This window comes from Arachis ipaensis, chromosome B01, assembly GCF_000816755.2.
Source record: "Arachis ipaensis cultivar K30076 chromosome B01, Araip1.1, whole genome shotgun sequence".
Classification (NCBI taxonomy): domain Eukaryota; kingdom Viridiplantae; phylum Streptophyta; class Magnoliopsida; order Fabales; family Fabaceae; genus Arachis; species Arachis ipaensis.
The window spans coordinates 34,238,239-34,246,152 of NC_029785.2; positions in this window are offsets into that span (position 1 = coordinate 34,238,239).

Genomic DNA, 7,914 nt, shown 5'->3' on the forward strand with positions numbered 1-7,914 from the left:
GATCCTACTGCCCCATGGGTCATGGGAAAGAATACAGTGATGCCTAAGGGAATCAAGCTGATATATTTAAATGATGAGGCTCGGCTTTGGCAACAGATCCTGAGTAACTACGTGATGCCGAGCACTCATGAGATAGAGGTGCCCACTACTATGATCACCCTCATCTGGTGTGTGATGGAGGGTAAGGACCTGTATCTTCCATGTTTCATCAGGTATTCTATAGCCAGGGTCCTTGTCAGAGGCACTCTCCCTTTTCCTTATATGATCACCCAGCTAGGTCGCCGAGCTGACGTGCCTTGGGAGCTTGCTGATGAAAAGCCAACTGCTGCAGATTGCAAGAAGATCATTCCTCACAGCAGGAAGTTTCAGGCTTTGGGGTACAGACCTCCTTTTCTCATTGCTTCTACTGAGGCAGCCACATCTTCAGCTGCCCCTTTTGCATCCACTGCTGCACCAGCTCCATCCACTGCACCTCCGCCTGCTCCTGAGCCCATTTATCATCTCGTGCACCGTCTCTTCGCATGCCTAGATCGTATGGAGTGTCACAACAAGCGACGCTATGAGCACCTAAAGTTGATGATCCGATCTGGCAGCGACATCCCCTCCGAGCCTGACATCGCTTCTGAGCCATCTGATGCAGAGGCGGATGATCATGAGGAGGAGGCACCCGTCCAGGATGAGCAGGGAGGACCTGAGCAGGCTGCACCACACCATGAGGAGCCCCACCAGATCCAGGCCGCAGATCCGGAGATTCCTCTACAGACAGAGCCTCCGCTTCAGTAGGCAGCTCCTCCTACACTTACCGAGATTACAGACCCTCAGCCTACCACAGAGTTACCGGCAGCCCATCCTTCTGGAGATGACACTTCTCACACCCATCCTGAGTGAACATCGAGGACGATGCTATTAATTAAATGTGGGGAGGTCGCCATCTCTGGCATACTTTATTTGGGTGAACCACTTTTCAGACACTCTTTTTTTATCCTATTTTGCTTATTTTTCTATATTTTTATCTTTATTTTTATTTTTATCTTATCTTGTCTTCCAGTACTTACACATTTTTTTCTGTATTTTTACAGTATTTCTGTATTTTGCACTTTAGTTTATATATTTATCCTAGACATTTAGTTTAGTCTAGTTGCAATTTTAGTTATTAAGTCGTGATATAGAATATATGGATTAGTTAGTTTAGTTTACTTTTTTAGCATACGATAACTTGGATTAATTGGAGATAAAAAGAGTAAACTAAAGACTTTAGTATAACAGATTCATAACAATCCACACATTGTATATATATAGCAATAAATGATTGGTTAATTTAAACAACATTTTTCAAGGAAGAACACTAAGATTTTAAGAGCCACCCTAAGATTCACATTGAGAATAATGGGAACTCTTGATTTCCACTTGCATGACATACATAACTGATATATGATTTTTGAGCTAGAGAACACACAACCTGTGAGTTTTTGAGCCTATCTGTATGGTTACATTATTTAACCATAATTATTTCATTCTTGTGTGTTCGCCCTTCTTTTTTATTCTGGTAATCTTTACTTTGTTTTAATCTATATGTCCAATATAGAATGTAGATACATACCAATATATGATTGAGGCCATTATTTAAATTGCCCACTTATCCCAAATTAGCCTACCTTTTACATCACCCTTGTTAGCCCCCTTGAGCCTTTTAAATCCCTTCTGTTCTATAACCACATTACTAGCCTTAAGTAGAAAAACAAAATAAAAACCCCAAGTTGAATCCTTGGTTAGCTTAAAATAAAAATTGTGATACACACTAAGTATGGGAAAACGTGGAAACATGGGTTGATAGGAAAAGATTAATTCAATAAGATAATAAAGATTTTGGGAGCATGCTCATGTAAAATCAAATTAAACCAAAACACCATGTGCCTTGATATATGCTTATGTTTCAATATATATATATATATAAATCCTTTTTGGTTAAATAAGTAAATAAGGAGACAAAATTACCCCAATAATAAGTTTAGTAGAGAGATCAATGCACATGGAAGTAAAAGCAAAAATAAATTTGGTACATGAGTATGTGACACAAAAGTGGAAAAATTGGGAAGACCAGGATAGTTTGGAATTTTTATGTATATGTTAGGTGAGACCTTAGACTAATTAAGGATTCAACTTATAGCTCACTTAGCCTTATATATATATACCCCTACCTTTACCTTGGCCCCATTACAACCTTTAAAAGACCTCATGATGTTTGTATGTACACATTGTATATTTGTTGATTGGTTAGATGAAGAACAAAGTTTTAGAAAGCAAGAATAGAAAATAATAGAGTGATTAACCCCAAACACTGAGTGACTAGAGAGTAAACACAAAATCTAGTGAGGGTTCAATAGCTCATCACCATATATCTCTGTTTAATTATTTAATTGTCTTGCAAGCTTATGAAATATTTTAACCCAACTCAATTGTGACAGTGCTTTAACATGATTTAGGTTTAGCTATACATATATAATTCCTTGAAAATATGAATCAAGTTAACCACATGTAAGCTCTATATATATAGGTGGATAATAATTAAAATTGCATGATTCATGTAGGTAGATTGCATTTAGAATAGATTGCATTGCATGAGATTCCACTATTCTAACTTTACCCTTTCTCTTGGATTTAGCATGAGGACATGCTATTGTTTAAGTATGGGGAGGTTGATAAACCCATATTTTATGATATAATTTGTGCTCAAATTGAGTGTTTCTATCAATTCTTCACCCACTTATTCATGTAAATTGCATGGTTTTACTATTCCTTCCTTATATTATGATATATGTGAAAAACATGTTTTCTATGCTTTAAAAATATTAATTTTAATTATCATTTATTACCATTCGATGCCGTGATTTGTGTGTTAAGTATTTTCAGATCTCATAGGGCAGGAATGGCTCAAAGGACAAAAAGGAAACATCCAAAAAAATGGAAGAAAAGTACAAAAATGGAGTTTTAAAGAAAAGGCAGCGACGCGAACGCATGGACGACGCGAACGCGTGCCCAGCGCGAAATGGAATCGACGCGTACGCGTAGACGACATGGACGCGTGCCTTGAGCAGAACGCAAATGACGCGTATGCGTGACTGACGCGTACGCGTGACCAGGAAAACTCCCAGATGACGCGAACGCCTAACCCACGCGAACGCGTGACAGACGCTACATACAAGAATCTGCAGAAAATGCTCCCAGCGATTTCTGGATCCTTTTTCGGCCCAAATCTAAGCTAGAAACACAAAATATAAGCCAGAGAATAGAGGAATCAAAGGAGACACGTAGAACAACTGGGTAATACATACAATTTTAGGATTAGATGTAGTTTTAGAGAGAGAGGTTCTCTCCTCTCTCTTAGGATTAGGATTTAGGATTTCTATTATGTTTAAGCTATGATCTCTTCAATCACAGGTTCAATGTTCCTCTAATTTATTTTCTACTTTTATTTATTTCATTACTTTAATTGGTATTTATCTTTCCGACTTGGCTTATGAATCATTCATGTTATGATTTTCTTAATTAATATATTTAAGATATTTCAGATTTGATTTTGCTTTAATTTATTTATGAATGATTTCAATTTAATTTAGATTTATTTTTTCCTTTTGGCTTTGGTTAAGTACTTAGCAACACTTGAGTTATTAAACTCAGCTGTTGAATGAAATTGGAATTCTTTGCTGATTGATTTGTACTCCAATAACTCTAGTCTTTCCATATGAGTTGACTGGGATCTGAGGATCGAATCAATTTGTTCACTTGACTTTCCTTTGTTTAGCAAGGGTTAATCAAAGTGGAAGCAAAATCCAATTCTTATCACACCTGATAAGGATAACTAGGATAGGACTTCAATTTCTTACACCTTGCCAAGAGATTTTATTAATTGTTAATTTATTTTTCTTGCCCTTTAAAGTACCTGTTCCTTATTTCCAAAAACCAAAAAATATACAATTTTCCATAACCAATAATAAATCATACTACTCTGCAACTCCTTGAGAGACGACCCGAGATTTAAATACTTCGGTTATAAATTTTATTGGGTTTTGTTACTTGTGACAACCAACTTTTGTACGAAAGGATTCTCTGTTAGTTTAGAAGCTATACTTACAACCCGATTATATTTTTATAAAGATTTCTTTACCGATAGAAAATCCGTTCGTTAGCTAACCCAACTTGCAAGGGGATTCCCACAGAATTATAAAACACAACACAGATGTACAAAGGACCTCTAAGGACATCTATGGCTTTTTCTTTTAATTTTGTACTCTCTGTCTTTTTCCGCTCTATGGCTTTTTCTTACAAACCTCACTGTTTACCTTTTTCCATGAGACTCAAGACAGACAAAATTAAACAGAAAAATTACAAAATGAAGAACATTGAAGGAGAAGAACTTTTGTTAGCTTAGGTAGCTATGAGAACTCTGTGCTTTGCACTCTCACTCCTTGCTTCAAGCCCTGGCTGTTCACCCTTATATAGAGGGGGAAGTCTCCACGGTTGAAACCAAATAAACCAAGCTAAACTTCTTCTTCTTCATGCAAACCAGTTCGGCCAGAGAGAGAAGAGAGACAATCGAATGCAAAACCCAACATGCAATTACCTCTGGTCCTTCTTTGGTCGCCAATCTTCATCAATCCGAGCCTTCCATCTTGTCTTGCACTCCAAGAAGGATTCCTAGCCCTTGATGGGTTATTAATGATGACAGCTTTATCTGCTCCAACTTCTGCCTCCTTCATCACGTAGCCACTGTAGCTACCTCCTGTGGTGGTTGAGCAAAATCAGAGACAAGCCATCCCTACAAAGATCTTTCTCCTCTGACCGAAATCTTCATCATCCATTTTTGGTATGGAGAGGCTGAGCTTACTTCACCATATCTTACCTTTCTTGGTTGAAGATCTCAGCCACAACATACTTTTTATTTTCTTTTTCTTGCCATCATTACAATGGTCTTGTTGCTTGCTTTTTCTTCCTTTCGGTAGCTAGCTTTAGCTTCCATGCTTTCTCTGTTGAAATGACCGAAGTAGGAGAAGAAAGAGTATAGAGAGAAGAAAGAAAAAAACAAAGCTATGAGTGTTATCACAAATAAATTAATTAGGATCAACTCTCCATGCTTGTGTAGTAGCGTGTAAGCTACACTTAATGCCATCAAATCACTTTGACATTTTCTCTTTCATGTTTCCAAGGCAATTAAGTCAAGCAAAGAGAATTTTAAAATTCACCACATGATGGAAATGGGATCCGTTGGAAGCATTCCTTGCTTTCTCTCTTTCTTGTTTTCGGACCAAGCAAGCTAGTTTCTAGCAAAATTATTTGGGCTCATAGTAATGATTAAATTCTGGCCCAACTAAATAATTCAGCCAATATTCATATTATAATTTTGTATAAGGCTGAAATTTTGAATTCACACTGGGTTTCGGATCTTTTCTTTCTTATTCGGCCAATCAACATGATCATATCTCAGCCAATAAATATATCAATAATGCACAATGCTGAAAATACTTTATTAATACAGTTTGGCCCTTTTACCAGAGTACATATATGCTGCATAACAAAATTATCAATTAATACATATGAATTAAGAATCAAATTGACAATTTTGTAATTTTAATTAAGTTAATAATGTTTGTTCATCATAAAATCAAATTAGAATTTTCCAAACTCATCAATCTCCTCGTTGATGACAAACATTATTAAAAATTGAAATGAAAAGAAATCAAAAGTTAGAGTACTCCCTTTGTGAATATTTGGATTCCTTTCTTTCCAATTGTTACATGACTCCCCCTTAATGTATGCTATTTTACCAAGGGAAGTTTTACCAGTAACTTTTGAAATCAAGCTTAAGGCAACTATGTTATTCAACATATAAAATTTTTTAATGTTGAATGGCTTGATTTATGAGCAGAATTGGAGTGATAAACAAAACTCATTTGTTATCATAAAATTGATTTTCTGCTCAAACACACACAAAGCAATTGAGTACATATCAACCAAAAATATTTTTGATGTTTCAAGAAATTGCTGTTCAAGCTATTTGAAAATATTTTCCAGTTAACATTTCAGAGCAAAATAATCATAGCAAGGAAAATATTTTTAATCAAGCATGATCATCTTAAAATACAGCAAAATGTTTTTAATCAAGCATGATCTTCTCAAAACACAGCAACTATCAGAATTTATTTACATATCAAAGCTTTAAAGGAACTGCCAAAAAAATATTCCTAATCCAAAACACAGCAAGCATATCCACCAAAGTAAATCAAATGCATCCACAAAGGTAAATCAAATGCATCAAAAAATCAAGCAGATCACCACAACAAATAATTGAAACAAGGGTGATCATAAATCCACAAAGGATTTCATCTCCTGTTTTCTCTCAATTTCAATTTTGTCAGCCATTTCTCCCCCTTTTGTCATCAAAGGGGCACCTGCAAAAAATGACATTAGAAGCAAAATATTCAAAATATAACCAAAATACCAATATTTCATCACAGTGTCATAGGTCTAAAGTATCCAAGCAGACTACTACAATATCTAATTGAGCCAAAAGAAGCCAATATCAATATAAGAAAAACAGTGATCAATCATCAGATAATTGTACTTAGAGCCATCTGCATCATCATCATTGGCACTCCCTATTTCTTCTTCAAAGCTCTGCAGCATTAGGCCCACCCACTCTTGGCACTTCACCCATGCCCTTTCATTTTCAAAAGCTTGTTTACGTGCAGCCTTGTATGAATCCACCATTAGGTTAGACATGTTAGAGAATTCAGTAAGAATGTCTTTGATCGATTCTGCTGTCTTGGAATGCTCAAGTGGTCAGCTCTCAAACTTGCTGTCAGAGGGAATAGACTTTTTTCCTTTGTTCCCTTTCATACCTCCTCCTCCCTTAATGAGTGAAACCTTATTCTCTACAGCTTTATTGATTAGATCAATTTTAAAATAATCAAAAATACTGGTGAGAAATATGCCATAAGGTAAATTTGCCTTTTTGGTACTTTTAACAGATTCCCACATATGCCTTATCATAAGGTATCCAAAAGAAATAGGAGAGGAAGTAACAATAGCAAAGAGTACAAGAGAGTTAGAAACAGTTACTCTGTTATGTGAACCACTTTGAGGAGTTAGAATATGAGTGATGATCCTGTGGAGCAGTGAGTTTGTGGGGCCGAGGGCCTTGTGAGTCGGGATGGTGCCATCCAAGCCAGACAAGTTCTCACAAATTTGTTGAAGGGCAACCTTAGATGTGACTCCAACCTGAGAGTCCCATTTGTCAGTCATGTACGCTCTTGGTCCCTCATCTGTGTAGCCTAGGACAGCGCTAATTGTCTCTAAGTTCAGAGTCGTGTATACCCTTTTCACGTAGGAATGAATGGTACCATCGATCAGCCTCATATTAGCATAAAATTCACGTACCAATCCAGGGTAAACGGGTTTCTGAATATGGAGCTGAGGAGTCCATTTCAGATTATCAAACAGATGAGAAAAGTTGATTCCTTTGGCTGCCAGTGAGTCCAGATTCACTAGGTATGTGGCACATAAGTGGCGTTTCTCCAACACTTCCTTGTGGAACTCATAGGATGCACATGAATTGAACCTTGCTGGATCAAAGTGTGAATGAGATTTGTTGAACTTATTTTTGAATACCAATGATTCCAAGTTGGCTGGTTCCCCCGTGTTGTGTAACACAAAGATTTTGGTCTTCTGTGAACTGTGTCCGGGGGTGATCTTCTTCAGTGGTAATGGCGGCGGAGATGGAGGCGGTGAGGTGTGAGATTCTTCTTCTTCTTCAACCACGGGTCCCTTCTTTTTCCTTGAGGAAGTCTTTGTTGCTATCACATTTTTCCTCATAGTGTCCGCTTGCTTGGATGATGGTGAGGGGGAGGATGAGGAAGT